Source organism: Leucoraja erinacea, chromosome 12, assembly GCF_028641065.1.
Source record: "Leucoraja erinacea ecotype New England chromosome 12, Leri_hhj_1, whole genome shotgun sequence".
Lineage (NCBI taxonomy): Eukaryota > Metazoa > Chordata > Chondrichthyes > Rajiformes > Rajidae > Leucoraja > Leucoraja erinaceus.
The window spans coordinates 38,838,897-38,857,383 of record NC_073388.1 but is presented as its reverse complement, the minus strand read 5'-3'; the positions used below and the strand labels follow the sequence as shown (position 1 = coordinate 38,857,383).

General features: G+C 43.0%; 1 protein-coding gene across 9 annotated transcripts in view; it reads left to right on the top strand.

Moving 5' to 3' along the window:
• The window catches only part of LOC129702280 (transcription factor Sox-3-like), a 94,862-nt gene extending 83,165 nt beyond the window's left edge, over nt 1–11,697 (top strand). For all 9 annotated transcript variants that reach the window (XR_008724359.1, XR_008724360.1, XR_008724356.1 and 6 more), the window contains one exon: nt 11,439–11,697. The gene's annotated coding sequence lies outside the window, so the exon portion shown is untranslated. The remainder of the gene's footprint in view (nt 1–11,438) is intronic.
• The last annotated feature ends 6,790 nt before the right edge of the window (nt 11,698–18,487 follow it).

Below are 18,487 nucleotides of genomic sequence, written 5' to 3'. Positions count from 1 at the left end.
AGAGGCAACCCACTGAGATGCAGCTGATGCCTGATTACGTATGGGAGCATTGAGGGAGATGGGGATGGGACAAGCCTTTGCTCATAAGCAGATGTGACGTACCATTTCTAATCTTGATGGGCTCTCAGAATCATTAGCGTTGGTTTCTCCTTCCTCCACGGTTGTCCATTACGATTAGGGTGATGGGTGGGAACTCACCCCGAGCAGTGCTATTGTGCTAAAGCTTAACATGCCCATATCAAATTCTTCTCTCTGCTGTTTCATGGTGGTGTTTCTTTTTAAACGATGCCAAGATAAAGTGAAGAATTAAAAATAAGTGCAAATAACATCCCTGTAAACTACAAATGTTCTGCTGACCAATTCTATGAATTTTTAACATCCACTTCCTGAAACTGTTCAAGATTTATTTCTACCACGCAAAGTTACTTATAATTTATTTATTTCCTTTTATTTCTGTTTATTAATATAATTGACTGATTAGAAGTTATATCAATGCACAGTGGTAGCACAGTGGTGCAGCGGTAGAGCTGTTGCCTCACAGTCACAGAGACCTGGGTTCAATCCGGACTATGGATGCTGTCCATATGGAGTTTGCATGTTCTTCCTTTGACTGCGTGGGTTTTCTCCGGCTGCTCCGGTTTCTTCCCACATTCCAAGCCGTGTGGGTTTGTACATTATCTTGGCTTCTGCAAATTGTCCTGAGTGTGTAGGATAGAATGAGTGTATGGTTGATCGATGGTCAGTGCGGACTGGGTGGGCCGAAGGGCCTGTATCTTCGCTGTATCTCTAAACTAAACAAAACCAAGTAACATTTCATTTGTTAATCTTCCCAAACTTTTCCTTAATCCCTTTACCCAAACATTTTCACAATCCTGTGACCTCCTCAACATCAACCCTCTGTCAAGGATGTCTGAAGGGAAATCATGGCTCTCTAAACTCACTTTTATCTAAACCACTTTAAGCCTCATTCCCACGAACCACTACTCCAGACTCTTTGGATGAGACTTGGGGCCCCATCTCATTTCCCGCTCGATTGCAACATTCCACAAATCTCTTTGCTATTTATGAATCATACAGCATGGAAACAGGCCCAACTCATCCATGCCAACTAACAATGCCCCGTGTACATTAGTCTCACCTGCCTGAGTTTGGCCCACGTCCCTCTAAACCTATCCTATCCATGTACCTGTCCAACTTATTTTTAATATTATTATTGTACCTGTCTCAACTACCTCCTCTGGCAGCTCATTCACTGTGTGAAAAAGATGCACCTCATGTTCCTATTAAATCTTTGTCCTCTCACTTGAAACATGCCCTTTAATTCATGATTCCCCTCCCCTTGGGAAAAGACTCTATGCTTTTTACCCTATCTATTCCCCTCATGATTTTATACACCTCTGTAACATCTCGACAACATTTTATCAGATGCTCAGAAAAGGTGTGGCTTGTTGTTGTAGCTGTTAGCACAGCTGCCTCTCAGCTCCAGAAACCAGGTTCAATCCCCCAGAATTGTCTGTGTGGAGTTTGCACGTTTTCCCTGTGGCTGCGTGGGTTTCCACTGGATGCTCTGGTCTCATCCCACAACTCAAAGCACGGCGGTTGGTAGGTTGGCTTGTCAATGTAAGGTAACCAGAGCATGTAGATGAATGTTGGATCTACTGGGAATTGATGGGAATGAGAGGAGGAAAGATTTAGTGTAGGATTTCTGTAATTGAGAGTATAATAGTTAGCATGAAGTCTGTGGGCCTGCGTTCGTGCTGTATAATTTTATGAGACGACGGTGCTCCACTGAGGAGTCCACTCACACCATCAGAACTGTGCTGGTTCTTTCAATAAGTCTACGATTCCCCCCTTCTCCTGTCCACTTCCCCTCCTCTCTTCCCTGGATTCACACCCGTTTCTCTCCCCCAGAGTCTTTTTCCGAGGGTTGGGGAATCAAAAATTAGAAGGGATAGGTTTAAGTTGAGAGGAATCAGAAGGGCAGATTTTTTCCCACAGAGGGTGATAAGTATATGGTACGAGTTGCCAGATAAAGTAGCTGAGGCATTTACTATAACAACATTAAACATACATTTGGACAGGTACATGGATAGCAAAGGTTTTGAGCAATATGGGCCAAACACAGGAAAATGGGACTAGCTCAAATGGGGCACCTTGAATGACATGGACGAGTTGGGCCGAAGGACCTGTTTCTGTGCCATAGGACCTCATGGTAGAGAAACCGAAGATTGATACAGAAGAGACTGCGGATGCTGGAATCCTGAGTAAAGCACAAAATGCCAGAGGAACTCAAGCCAATTAGCGTACAAACCTGCACATCTTTGGAGTGTAGGTGGAAACCAGAGCACCCGGAGAAAACCCATGCAGGTCACTGGGAGAATGTACAAATTCCATACAGACACCACCCGTAATCAGGATTGCGCCCAGCTCTCCGGCACTGTAAGGCAGCAACTCTACGGCTACGCCGTCCTTCTTCAGACATTTGAGCAGATCCAAATTTCCCATCGTGCTGGGTTTAAGGAGTCGATGCCTTTCCTTGGTTTGCTACCTTCCACGTACATAGCCATCAATGACTCACCAGTTAATTTCCTTTTGTCACAGCGTACTTGCTATCAGCTTACTGGCCTTGTATGTTCCTTATTGACTCCCACTTTCTCATATAAGGATGAAAGTGCCCAAGGGACTATTTCCCTTCCTGAGTTCCTGTCGCCTTATCTTTGTCCTTCTCCATTACACTGTTACTCATGATTTACTGTTTGTTTTTTTTTTCTCCCCAGGTAGTTTCTCTCTGCCAGCCCTCTCTCTGGGATTTGTGTAATGTTTTGGTGGCTGGCAAGACACGGTTTAGTTTCACACAGCACAATTATTGAAGAGTATCCCGTTTCCTCTGCTAAGTTCAAGTCTCATTCTTCCTGGCTCCTCACTGTCAGCCTGTCAAAGAAGGAACTTTGTAATGAGTCGGATATTTAAACCCAACTTAACCCCACCACTCTCGAGGTTTAATTGCTTGGCAACAAGAAAGATTCACTATCAAGTATATTACAAAGAAGGATAATGCAATGGGAGTGGCAGAATCAGTGAGTTATCTTTCTTCTGCTCCTCCCTTGTATCAATTCCCTTGGTCTATACATTTGCCCTCCTCATCACTGGTTGTTTGTGGCCCTTGGCCATCAATGGATCAGACAAAGGATATTGTTGAACGCAAACACAACTGTGAGCTCATCATCACATTCAAAATGTGGCCAAGAAAGCACACCGATGCCGCCACCTCATCAGAAGACCAAGGAAGTTCCACATGTCTCCAATTACTCTTGCCGAATTCTACTGATGTACTGTAGAAAGCATCCTCTCGGAATGCATCACAGCTTTGTCGGCCCAAGTCTGCAGGAATTTGCAGAGAGTTGTGGAAGTGGTCCAATACATCACACAGACCAGACTCCCCACCATTGATTTCATCTACACTTCACGCTACCTTAATAAAGCAGATAATAAAATCAAGGACATTTTACACCCCAGTCATTCCCTCGTCTATCCCTCCATTCAGGCAGAAGATACAAAACCTTGAAAGCCCATTCCACCAGATTCAAGAACAGCTTCTTTCCCGCTGTTCTCAGACTACTGTATGGAAGTCCCATAATCTAGGTTGTAGTTCCAATCTTCCAACCTACCTCATTGCAAACCTTGCACATTTTCTCTGCAACTGTAACGCTATAATGCTATATATTCTGCACTCTGGTATTTTTCTCTTTGCACCTCCTGTTACACATGTGTATGGCTCATTTATACTCAAGCGTGATATGATTTGTCTGAATAGCATTAAAGCAAAGTTTTTCCACTGTATCTCGGTGCACGTGGCAATAATAATAAACCAATACCACGTTCTCTGCAAGGGTTGTGACATCTGAAATGAACTCTCAGATATCTCTTCTCTGAACTGTTCAATTATGATGATGTAGCTTTGATGTACAATCCTTGCACTTTTCTGGATATGAATCAGAAGATTAAGGATTAAGGTCCCACCTTGAAGCCCATTCAAACTGAGGAAGCATGACACTGTTTGAGGAGATGCCTCCCTAATCAAATGTTTATCTGAAGCTTGCTTTTCTATTAAGAGAGCCAAGAGTCAATAGTGTTTAATTGTCTTATGTATGGAATATGCAATAATGAAATGTTTACTTACAGCAGCATAACAGGAATGTAAACACTTGATATAAGTACTCATTGATAACACATTAGAAAAAAAATCAATAAATTAATAAAAACAATATTAGCACAAAACAAAAGCCTCCACACAGACGGCACCCGTTCAAACATGCAAACCCCACATAGACAGCACCCATGGTCAGGATTGAACTGGGCGTCTGTTGCTGTGAGGCAGCAGCTCTACCTGCTGTACCACTGTGCTGCCCTAACTGGTGACCTTCTAGATAAAAGGTAAGTAAACTGCCATAGTCCTCACCCAGGTCTCAATGCCATTGTGTGGAGCATCATGGGCGAAACTAACCATGGGTTTAATTCCAAAAACAACTGATCAAATGCTTACACGTTGAAAATCAGAACCTCCAAATCTACAGCAATAATTTCAAACGTGTTTACTTCAAAGCATGTATGCTTAGTTGGGGCACGTTATAACATTTTGAGTCACAGGAGCAGAATTAGGCAATTCAATTCATCAAGTCTACTCTGCCATTCAATCATGGATGATCTATCTTTCTCTCTCAATCCCATTCTCCAGCCTTCTCCCCATAACAACTTGACAGTTCTCAGGGATGGAAATCGCTATCAAAACATGGGGGGGGAGACATAATTTCTTGGTAGAAGCATGCAACACACACACACACACACACACACACACACACACACACACACACACACACACACACACACACACACACACACACACACACACACACACACACACACACACACACACACACACACACACACACACACACACACACACACACACACACACACACACACCCCCCCCCCCACCCCCACACGAACTCCAGCACTCAGCAGCTTTGTCCGCCCCAAACTGTGGAGCTTTAATCGGCCCGTTCGCAGGGCCTTTCATCGCCCGGCGCGGCTTAAAATCTGCCGGCGTGGGCTTCAACATCGGGAGCCTCGATCACCTCGATGCAGCAGTTTGATTTTAAGCCGAGCCGGGTGATAAAAGGCCCCGCGAATGGACCGATTCAAACTCTGCTCAATGATCTTTGCTCCACCAGGACGTCTCCCTCTTCCAATCACCGCGCTCTATCCTCAGTCCCACTCCCTACTTCTGCTTTTGACCAACACCTCCCTCCTCCAATCATCGTGCTGAATCATCATGCCCTGCCCCCTTCACTCCCTGCTGACTACATCTCGCTCGTCCAATCGGCACCCTAGATCATCAGTCCCACCCCCGCTGTCTCGCGGAAAGCGGAGATTTTTAATAGATTTTTTTTTCACTGAATTTAAAAATCCAGATTACAAAACATGGGGGGGGGGGGGCGGGGGAACTAATCATGAATCTGTCAATCTCTACTTTAAAAATACCCAATGACTTGGCCTCCACAGACATCTGTGGCAATGAATTCTGTAGATTCACCACCCTCTGACGAAAGAAACTCCTCCTCATCTCCTTTATAAAGTGATACCCCTTTATTTTGTGGCTGTGTCCTTTGGTCCTAGAAACATCCTCTCCACGTCCACTTTATCCAGGCCTTTCACTATTCGGAAAGTTTCAATGAAGGGCCTCGACCCGAAACGTTACCTATTTCCTTCACTCCATAGATGCTGCCTCACCCGCTGAGTTTCTCCAACATTTTTGTCTACTGTCCAACTTCTGTTGTGTATTCACAGGACCTTTGCAAAGGTTTTTCCTCGTGATTTTCTCTGCTTTAAATTACTAATATTTTTTCCCTTGCTCACTGGTAGCAGTTCATAATTCATTGTCAACAGTGCCTTTTGAATAATTGCTCTTTATAACTTGAGGAGTGAAGGCGGCAGTCATTATTCTTGATGTAGCCTGTTAGTTTGTTAGCGCTGAACACCTCAGGGCAAGAGTGGTTATTTGTATTCATCTGTACTGCTCGTGAGACAAAGTTGTCCATTAGCAATTGCTGGCCATCCAGATCTCATGCATGGCGACCAAAATGTCTGATTAATTTAGTTTAGAGTTATAGAGAAACAGGCCTTTTGGCCCACCCCTTACACTAGCACTATACTACACACTAGGGACAATTTACAATCTTTACCGAAGCCAATTAAGCCAATTAACCTGACAAACCTGTACGTCTTTGGAGTGTGAGAGGAAACTGGGGAATCCAGAGGAAACCCCCAGGTCACAGGGAGAACGTACAAACTTCATACAGACAGCACCCACAATCAGGATCGAACACGGGTCTCTGAACACGGGCAGCAACTCTACCGCTGCACCACCGTGCCGTCCCTGATCTGGGTCAATGTTCCTCGACACTCATTCCAATGAATGCACAACATTAAAATATGTGTAATAAAAGAACGCTGGTGTCATTCAATAAATGAAAACACTCATATTATGTAGATACTCCGCATTCCTCTTTGCCGTTTATCAACAAACGTAAAAAAAGTTTAAAGTTCATAATCTGAATGAGTTTTCATAGAGAAAGGTGCAGCACAGGAACAGACTGTTCAGCCCACAATGTCTGTGCTGAACATGATGTCAAAATAAACTAATCTCAACTGCCGACACAAGTTCCAGACCACTCCATTCCCTGCATTTCCATTGGCCTATCTAAAAGCGCCTATCTATTGACAACATGCCTGAAAACAGTGTCTATTTTGAGTCAATTGCTTTTTTTTCCCCTGTTACTAATAAATGTAGAATTATTCACAACTTCATCCCTTATTAACCTGATGTTTAGTTTAGGCAGCAGGGAAACAGGCCCTCTGACCCATCAAGTCCGTGCCGAACAGCGATCCCCGTGCACTAGCACTATCCTACACACTAGGGACAATTTACAATTTTTACTGAAGCCAATTAATCAACAAACCTGTATGTCTTTGGAGTGTGAGAGGTAACTGGGGCACCTTGGGGAAAACCCACACATGTTACGGGGAGAATGTACAAACTTTGTACAGACGGCACCCGTAGTCAGGATCAAACTCGGGTCTCTGGCATTGTTAGACAACAACTCTACCGTTGTGCCACCATGCTGCACCAGTGCAGTGTGGTCAGTAACACGCTCGCTGCAGAACCAATATATGAGCCACTTGCTGGTCTAGTTCACAACACTTGTTGACATTCTAAGACGAGAACTGAAGAAGTTTGTATTAATCAATGTTCGCAGAATGCAATTTACATTAACAACACCCGTAGAATGACGAAGGGCCCTGGGACTATAAAACAGGAGGGAATTCTGACCAAATAATCTATGCCTGTTTTCACAGTTTTTATCCCAGCATCCTTCTCTTTCACCATTTCTCACAACTTTGTTTTCCCCTACAAGTACTTATAGTATAGAACAGAATAGCACAGGAACAAGCCCTTTGGCCACAATGCCCTTACCGAACATGAAGCCAAGATAAACTAATCTCCTCTGCCTGCTTGTGATCCATAATCCTCCATTCCCTAAATATCCATGTGCCTATCTAAAAGCCTCTTAAACCCTACTCCACCACCACCACTGATAGCGTGTTCCATACATCCACCATCCTCGGTGTAAAAAAGCTTGCCCCACATATCCCCTTTAAACTTTGTTTCTCTGACCTCAAAGCTGTGTTCTCTAGTCTTTGATATTTCTACTCTGGGAAAGAGAGAACTGACTGTCTACCCTCCCTATGCCCCATCATTTTATTTACTTCTATTTGGTCAATCCTCAGCCTCTGATGCTCCAGATAAAACAATCCAAGTTTAACCAACTTCTCCTTATTGCTTATACCCTCTGATACAGGCAGCATTCTGATAAACTTCATCAAAGCCTCCACATCCTTCCTGTAATTGGGACAACTGTCTCCGCATATATTGAATAGATTTATATGTTCAAATGTTATAGGATCAGAATTCCACAGATTCACCACTCTCTGACTAAGGAAATTCCTCCTCATCTCCTTTCCTTTTTACTCTGAGGCTGTGCCCTCTGGTCCTAGACTCTCCCACTAGTGGAAACATCCTCCTCTCATCCACTCTATCCAGGCCTTTTACTATTCGGTCAGTTTCAATGAGGCCCTCCCTCATCCTAAACTCCAGCGAGTACAGGTCCAGTGCCATTAAATGCTCATCATATGATAACCTCATAACATTATACATCATACAAATAGATATGGGGACGCTTATGTTGATCCTTGACATTGAAAATTTCATACAACCGACTGATTAAAACACTTTCAATTGCTCCAAGGAGAACCATATTCTTATTATATAGGGGTGTAAATCCTTGCTAGTTTTTTTCCTAACCTTGATAAATACATCATTGTTCATCAAACAGGCCTCAATAAACTTGACATTTAAAACTGTTCCTGATTTAACTTAACAGAACCTGGGTTAAACCATGGGATGTGATGTAGTGATACCTGACATGACCTTTCTGAAATGTCACGTCATCAGACTGCACCTGATCAAATGAGATAAGTCAAAGCAAACTTTTCTTTTTAAATTATCTTTTTCAAGATTAATAGATCATCTCTGGAATCAAAAGATGGCAGAATAAAACTATGGATAAACTATTACTGCAATTAAGCAAACAATTTACCATATCTGTAATTTATCTGGCTTTACTAAGGATCTGAAGCCCAAGATCTACTGCTACTCCGTTCTACAGGGCAGGGAGAGGAGCTGGTTGTTGTTCCGAGTGCTCTTTTGACTCTCCAGAATTACATGGAGGGGATGCCCGGGGTTTTTCAGGATGACCTGCACCTTGTGCCTCATACACCTCTCAAGCACATCCATCCCAGAGTCTACTCTCCCCTCCAGCACTGAGCTAGCTCGTTTAACCAGTTTGACCAGCTTCTTGGTGTTTTTTGCACTAATGCTGTTGCCCCAGCAAACAACAGCGTAGAAAATAACACTTGCAACCTCAGTGTTGTAAAACATGTGCAGCATTGAAGAACACACATTGAAGGATTTGAGCCTTCTGAGGAAAAGAGTCTGCTCTGGCCTTTTTTGTAGAGGGAGTCAGAGTTGACAGACCAGTCCAGTTTGTTATCAAGGTGCACTCCAAGATATTTATATGTCTGCACCACCTCAATGTCAGCCCCAGCAGCATTGACCGGCTGAAGGGGGAGCTTGGACCTGCCAAAGTTAACCACGATCTCTTTAGTCTTAGTTGTGTTCAGGATGAGACAGTTCTCTTCACTCCAGGCACAAAAGGAACTGGTCAATGAAAAAAGCCTTTTAAATAGTTGGACCTGTATTCCATATCTAATCCATCCTAATAGTGAAGAGTGAGGAGATAGTCATGGAGTCATAGAGCATGGAAACAAGCCCTTCAGCCCAACTTGCCCACACCGATGTACATATCCCATCTACACTAGCCCGTCTCCTACGCTCCAGTGAAAGGTATCAACATCAGAGGCTGTTTAGTTTCTTTAGCCTTATCTCACCATTCATTAAGATATGGTTCATCATCTACCATGGTTTTCCATCATTTAACCATCTTACATAGAAACATAGAAATTAGGTGCAGGAATAGGCCATTCGGCCCTTCGAGCCTGCACCGCCATTCAATATGATCATGGCTGATCATCCAACTCAGTATCCTGTACCTGCCTTCTCTCCATACCCCCTGATCCCTTTAGCCCCAAGGGCCACATCCAACTCCCTCTTAAATATAACCAATGAACTGGCCTCAACTACCTTCTGTGGCAGAGAATTCCAGAGATTCACCACTCTCTGTGTGAATCTTACCTGAGAAAACTACCAATCTCAGTTTGGAATCTATCAATTGGTCTCCAGCCCATGCCAGGTTTTGGGAGAGAGGGTTTCAGATTTATGTTCCTCCTTTGCATGAAGAATTGCTCTTGATATCACGCCTGAACAGCCTCGTTTAAATTTTAAGATTATGTCCTTTTGTGCTGTTCCTTCGCTCCAACAGAACTAGGGGTTTTTGTATCCACCATACCAAATCCTTTAATCATCTTAAATATTTAATTAGATCACACCATAAGCTCTTTAATATCTAAGTGACTACACGTCTACTGTGTGCTACCTCCACTTATCTTGTATCTCATTTAATCTACAGTTTAATTTGAGGGATTCCTAGCAGCTCCCCTTCAAAGGCCACTGTATTTAAGAAGTAATTGTGTGAAGAACAGCACATGGTATTGCACAGAGAGTTCAACGTGAGGTTTACGTTACAGTAACACAGCTTTCAAACATACAATGGCCTTTTAAATATGTATTCCATATCTAATTCATCCTAATAGCTGAGGGTTAGGAGAGAGAGTCATGGAGTCATGGAGTCAAACAGTGTCAAAACAGATCCTTCGGCCCAACTTGCCCACACCGATGAACATGTCCCATCTACACTAGTCTCACCAAAAGATGCTTGGCCGAAAAAGTAGCAGTAGGTCATGGGTAATTTTTTTGCACCATCTTGGGAATCAAAGATACCAGAGCTTTGGTGTGAATCGGCTTCGGTCATGGCATCCACATCTACAAGCTGTTCGGCTATAAAGTGCTCGAATCGCCAATGTAGGTGACCCGACCCGATTTGTCTTCAGGTTCCCCACAAAAAACGAAAGGTGAGAAAAATAATATTACTTTCTGTCGTGTAGCCTGCTCGATCTCTTCCTATAGCTCAGATCGTGGAGCTAGGGGTCGCCAGAAGAAGTGCTCCGATCGCTGACCCATGGAATATAGTATCCTGAAGCCACGGTCTGCGGTGCTTCTAGCCACGGGCTTGCCATGGACTTTCCAAACCGCGGAGGTCCCAAATCGGCTTGTTATTAAGTCGGTTTAAAATGGTGTTTAAAATACAGGATAAATGGTGTTAAATGTACACAATGTACACGGATCAATGGTGTTTCATATACTGGATAAATGGCGTTAAATGTACACAGATAAATGGCGTTAAATGTACACGGATAAATGATGTTAAATGTACATGGATCAAGTCCTGGCAACATCCTCACTTTCTTACTTAATGACATCGAACATTTTCTTACGAGGGCTTTGTTGTGGAAGGACAAAGGTTGTCACCAAAGGTGATTGTCACATAATTTCTTTTACACTGCTGTACATTTTGGTTTTGTTCTTGTTGTAAGCCATGTATGCTAGTGAAGGAAAAATTTAATAAGCTCTTCTACATATAAGATAAATCGACCTATCAGAGGAAAAATGTATCTTCAATATACATGTCTCTCCCCACCCCTGAAAACAATTGCATTTAAGTGATATATCATCCATTCTGCAGGTATGTAGTTATAATCAAATTTGTTCTTTTCATCCTATAAGATATTTTCTGTAATTTCAGATGTCGAGAGTGGGTCCAGAATACTCGTCAACCAGTTCCCCTACATGGAATTACAGAGCACTTGTCGTCTTTGTTCTGAACATTTCAAACTTGACCAGTTTTCCAACAAGCAGACCAAGAACAGGCTAAATTGGAATTGTACATGACTTTCATTGGTTAGCTGATATGCGAAACACTGCAACCCTGTATATCTCTCACACAAAACACTGTAAATTATGTAAATCTTACCATGAATGACACAAATAAAAAGTGTTATCCGTGTGTGTGTGTGTGTGTGTGCATGTGTGCGTGCGTGCTTGCGTGCGTGCGTGTGTTTAATCAATATATATATATATATATATATACGTTTATTTATATAAAATAAGATATTTGTGCATAGTGTGTGTTAGAGCAATACAAGGGAAACTGCAGAAAAAGAGGGGGATGGGGAGGAAAACAATTAAAAAGGAAAATGAACAAATATTGAATTTGGTAGATGAACTATATCACACACACATACTGTTCCCTCACAATACTGATTACACCAAAGATCATAGAATGCATATTGTCCAGAAACTTTTCATTGCACATACCTGTCGCTCATTTTATACGCAATTTCCCTTTTTGTTTTATTTTAAAAAAGAAGCTCCTTATTATAAACAAAGATCATAGAAGGCTAAGATAGACCAAGATAAACTCCTGCAGCATCCAATGGGCTGATGTGGGTTAAACTGCGAAAGGCATAACGGAAGTCGGAGTCAACGGCGGAGGTGCTGCTCCGTTACGTACTACACGTCAGTCCATTGGATTTTGTACGAGTGGTCTATCCTGCTCCTCTTGTATCTTTGGTCTCACCTGCATGTGTTTGGCCCACATTCCTCTCAACCCGTCCTAGCCATGCACCTGTCTAAATGTCTCTTAAGCATTGTGATAGTACATGTCTCAACTACCTCCATACACCCACCACTGTTTGCGTAAAAATGTTACCCCTCAGGTTCCTGTTAAATTCCCCCACCCCCTCTCCTTAAACCTATGTCCTCTGATTCTCAGTGTCCCTACCTTGTGCAAAAGACTCTATGCGTTTACCCAATCTACTCCTCTCATTTTTCTTGTACATTGAACAAACGTGAAAGATAGAAAGAGGGTGACGCAGTCATAGAATTGCACAGCACAGAAATGGATCCTTTGACCCATCATCTCTGGTGGTCTGGTATTGAGGCAGATATGGTGGTGACATTTAAGAAACTATTAGATAGGCACAATGATATGCAGGGATTGGAAGAATATGGATCATGCGCATTCATTTAACTTGGCATAATGTTTGACATGGACATTGTGGGTCAAAGGGCCTGTTCCTGTACTGTTCTACGTTCTATGTTTAATCTCCATGACGACCTTTCTGCCCATCCATCCCCCATTCCAATTAGCTCACATTTAGGTCTCTCTCCATCAACACCATGTCCTTTTAAGTGTCTTGCACTCACTAATTGTTTATGCTTTTGTAGTATGTTTCAGATCTCAACCAATCTCTGCATTAATAAACCTATCCCTCTGTTCTCTTTGAAACTTCTTCCTTTTGCACTGCCCACTTGTTCTTGATACCCCTACCAAGGGACAAAAGATTTTGACTAACCACCCTCACATAATCTTATGCACTTTGATCAAGTCATCCACCAGCTTCCTTCACTCCAGGGGAATCAAGCCCAGTTTATCCAGTCTCTTCCTATCATGTAAATCCTCCAATCCAGGTAAAGTCCAAATCTCCTCTGCACTATCCAGTGCAACAGTATCTTCCCTACAGTGTGGCGACTGAGAGAATAGACCACAAAAGAGAACCACAATGAGCAGGGTTTATACCAATTCCATTTGTGTCCAATCTAAGGGAAATGACAGGGTCCATACAGTTATCATGATTCTTCCTTCATGAAAGCTCTTTCCCTTCACACAACAGTCTTAAAAAAATCTACATATTTGATATGTGTAAATCTAGGTTAATCAGGCCTCTTTGTCCTGCTGTGAATAAATTAACATTGTTTGCTAAGATTATAGACCTGGCATCTCCAAGTTAATTATTCAACTATTGGTTGAGGAAAGTAAGCTCCAAGTCCCAATGATTCTAAAATCCGTCCTGAATTTCTCAACCACGCACTAAAACACTCCTTAACACCTTTTCCTCCTTGACCGAACTTTTGTCACCTGCCTTGTTGTGGCTTGGTCTCAGATTTTGTTTGGTGATCATCATTTCTGTGAAGCTCCTCAAGATGTTTACCTACAATGGATATGTTATACAAATGTAGGCTGCTGTTGCTGTGGTATTCATTACAAGCGTTTGCATTATGACCATTTGCATTCCTCCTGCCGAGGTCGGATCAATGCTGTGTAATACTTAGCTCACGGAATCCTGACAATTATGATATTCCTCGATGACAATCCTGTAGTCTGCAGTAGTTTAGTTTAGAGATACCGAATAGAGATAGGAACTTCACCCCACCGAATCCACGCTTACCGTTAATCACTCAGTATACGTGACAATTAACTGAACTAAACTGAACTAAACTAAACTAAACCAAATCCATTCACACTAGCCTTATGTTATCATATGTTCTCATCCACTCTCGACACACTAGGAGCAATTTATAGAGGGCCAATTAGCTTACAAACCTGTTTAAGAAGGAACTGCAGATGCTGGAAAATCGAAGGTACACAAAAATGCTGGAGAATTCAGCGGGTGCGGCAGCATCTATGGAGCGAAGGAGATAAGCAACGTTTCGAGCCAAAACCCTTCTTCAGACCTGCACATCTTTGGGATGTGGGAGGAAACCTTAGCATGCAGAGGAAACCCATGCGGTGACAGGGAGAACGTGCAAACTCCACACAGACAGCACCCAACATCAGGATCGAACCCGAGTATCTGGTGCTGTGAGGTAGTGGCTCTATCAATACTTCAGTAATCCAGAGCTTGTCATTCAAACAACAACCATTTCCTCCCTTCTTGCTGAAACATTTGAGCTGACAACTTTAACAGTGATTGCAAGCCTTAACAAACAGAAATTACATTTTCTTGGCATCAGGAACCTTAACTTATGTTTTATCAACACAATTATTTATGAATGGTTTGTGTTTATTTTTCACTTTAGGGTGTTTCTTATAAACACTTCAGATAAATGAATTACTGTGAAAAAATGCAGCTATTATAACTCGGTAGATGTCAGACATTATCTTGCTATAGCACTGCATTGGGGGTTCAGTATTGATGTGGATAGAGAACTGGCTGGCAAACAGGAAGCAAAGAGTAGTAGTAAACGGGTCCTTTTCACAATGGCAGGCAGTGACTAGTAGGGTACCGCAAGGCTCAGTGCTGGGACCCCAGTTATTTACAATATATATTAATGATCTGGATGAGGGAATTGAAACAATATCTCCAAGTTTGCGGATGACACTAAGCTGGGGGGCAGTGTTAGCTGTGAGGAGGATGCTAGGCGACTGCAAGGTGACTTGGATAGGCTGGGTGAGTGGGCAAATGTTTGGCAGATGCAGTATAATGTGGATAAATGTGAGGTTATCCATTTTGGTGGCAAAAACGGGAAAAGCAGACTATTATCTAAATGGTGGCCGATTGGGAAAGGGGGAGATGCAGCGAGACCTGGGTGTCATGGTACACCAGTCATTGAAGGTAGGCATGCAGGAGCAGCAGGCAGTAAAGAAAGCGAATGGTATGTTGGCTTTCATAGCAAAAGGATTTGAGTATAGGAGCAGGGAGGTTCTACTGCAGTTGTACAGGGTCTTGGTGAGACCACACCTGGAGTATTGCGTACAGTTTTGGTCTCCAAATCTGAAGAAGGACATTATTGCCATAGAGGGAGTGCAGAGAAGGTTCACCAGACTGATTCCTGGGATGTCAGGACTGTCTTATGAAGAAAGACTGGATAGACTTGGTTTATACTCTCTAGAATTTAGGAGATTGAGAGGGGATCTTATAGAAACTTACAAAATTCTTAAGGGGTTGGACAGGCTAGATGCAGGAAGATTGTTCCCGATGTTGGGGAAGTCCAGGACAAGGGGTCACAGCTTAAGGATAAGGGGGAAATCCTTTAAAACCAAGATGAGAAGAACTTTTTTCATACAGAGTGGTGAATCTCTGGAACTCTCTGCCGCAGAGGGTAGTCAAGGTCAGTTCATTGGCTATATTTAAGAGGGAGTTAGATGTGGCCCTTGTGGCTAAGGGGATCAGAGGGTATGGAGAGAAGGCAGGTACGGGATACTGAGTTGTATGATCAGCCATGATCATATTGAATGGCGGTGCAGGCTCGAAGGGCCGAATGGCCTACTCCTGCACCTAATTTCTATGTTTCTATGTTTCTATCAGTCAAATTAATGCACTACCTGCCATTAATCCCAAACTAATCCCACCCTCCTGCTCTCTCCCCATTGATCTTTGTCAGTCCTGGATTAATCCAACCAACATGTTCTTTCCCCATTGTCCTGTGTCGATCACAACACATCCTCACTGTCTCTATAGCTCTGTGTCCATCAAAAGTTAAACCCGCTAACCTCAGAGTCATATAGCTCTGTGTCCACCCAAAAGTTAAACCTGTTCTCTTCCCACCACCATGTCTCAAGCCCAATATAATCCGTCAATCATCCCGAGTCACATCGTCTTGCCTCATAACAACCTCAAATAACCTATCATAGTCATATAGCATGTAAAAAGACCCTTCAACCCAACTCATCCATGCTGACTAAGGTGTCCCATCTCAGCCATGCTGATCAAGGTGTCCCATTTGCCCATGTTTGGCCCATATCACCCTGTCTTTCAATTCCATGTACCTATCCAAATGTCTTATATGTTGTTATAATACCTGCCCCAACTACCTCTTCTAAAAGCTCATTCCATATGCCCCCATCCATTGTATTTAAAAGTTGCCCCTCAGGTTCCTATTAAATATTTCCCCTATCCCCTTTGGCCAACAATGACCATGCCAAACATGCCCAAGTTAAACACCCTGCCTGCATGTGATCCACATCCCTCCATTCCCTATATGTGCCGATGTAAAAACCTCTTAAAAACCACTATCATATCTGCCTCCACCGCCACCCTTGGCAGGGATCCTAGGCACTCGCCACCCTTTGTGTAAAAAACCTGCCTCGCACATCTCCTTCGAACTTTGCCCCTCTCACCTTAAAGCTGTGCCCTCCAGTCTTTAACATTTCTACCCTGGGAAAAAAGTTCTGCCTACCCTATCAATGACTCTCACCATTTTATATACTTCCATCAGGTCCCCCCTCAACCTCTGGCATTCCAGGGAAAACCTCATTTTGCTCATTAACAGTTTTCCTTGTACTTCCAAGCAAAGTGGGACAAAAGATGCTGATTCCCTCTTGAAATTGGTGCTGAAATTCAGGATCTGCATCCATTTGCATTTAACTTCCCTGAGCCGACAGACATAATCATCTAGACACAAGAAACTGCAGATGCTGGTTTACAACAAAAAAAGGCACAACAAAAGGAGAGTCAGTAGATGTTGTTTATTTAGATTTTCAGAAAGCCTTTGATAAGGCTCTGCAGAAGGACTTGGACAGGTTGGGAGAGTGGACAGAGAAGTGGCGGATGGAATATAGTGCAGCAAAGTGTGGAGTCATTCATTTTGGTAGTAGGAATAAAGTTGTACATTTTCTTCTAAAGGGGGAGAGAATCCAAAAATTGGGGGTGTTGGTGCAGGATTCCCAAAAAGTGATTCTGTAAGTCGGTAGTAAAGAAAGCGAACTCAATGCTAACATATATTTCAAGAGGGCTTGTATACAAAAATATGGATGTAATGCTAAGGCTCCATAAGGCGCTGGTAAAGCCGCATTTGGAATATTGGGAGCAATATTCGGCCAGCCCGAGGGTGGAACGAGGCTCCCGTCGGAGCGGCCGAGCTCGGGAAGGTGCGGCGCTGGCAGCGATGCTGGGTGGACTCACTGTGGTGGATGTTAATATGTGTTTATTGTTGTTTTATTGTATTGTATTATATGTATGACTGCTGCAATTTCGTTCAGACTTCGGTCTGAATGACAGTAAAAGGCTATCTATCTATCTATCTATCTATCTATCTATCTATCTATCTATCTATCTATCTATCTATCTATCTATCTATCTATCTATCTATCTATCTATCTATCTATCTAATATCCGAGGAATGGTGTGCTGGCTCTGGAGAGGGTCCAGGGGAGGTTTACAAAAATGATCCCAGGAATGAACAGGTGAATGAGCGTTTGTCACCACTGGGCCTGTACTCGCTCTAGTTTAGAAGAATGAGGGGGGAACTCATTGAAACAAACAGAATAGTGAAAGGCTTGGATAGAGTGGATGTGGAGAGGATGTTTCCACTAATGGAAGAGTCTAGGACTAGAGGTCAAAGCCTTAGAATTAAAAGACTTTTGTTTAGGAAGGAGATGAGGAGAAATGTTTTGAGTTAGACGGTGGTGAATCTGTGGAATTCTTTGCCACAGAAGGCTGCATCCGTGGATATTTCTAAGGCAGAGATAGATAGATTTTGATTAGTACAGGTGTCAAAGGTTATGGGGAGAAGGCAGGAGAATGGGGTTCGGAGGGAGAGATAGATCAGCCATGATTGAATGGCGGAGTAGACTTGATGGGCCGAATGACCTAATTCTATTCCTGCCACTTATGACCTTATGGCCTTATGAGAACATACTGTAGATAAGCAACATTTCAGGTCATGACACTTTTTCAGACTGATTGTAGTTGGGGGTGGGGGTTTGGAGAAAGCTGGTAGTGGCGAGGCAATGGCAGGCGATAGAGGTGAGGGCGGGGGGGGGGGGGTTAGTATTGGCAGATGGGTGGACAAAGGCTAGAGATGAGATGCTGAAAGGCTGTGAGATAAGGAGAGCAGCAACACAAAATGTGAAGCCAGAAGAAGGGATATACAGTATGTTTTGAGGGGATTAGAGAAGGGGGGGGGGGGGGGGGGTGTTTGGTAATGGAGGTGGGGGGTGGGCTATTGGTTAGTGAGGTAAAATTAACCTTAAATTATATTAAAATCTTTGGCTAGTTAGCTGAATTATAT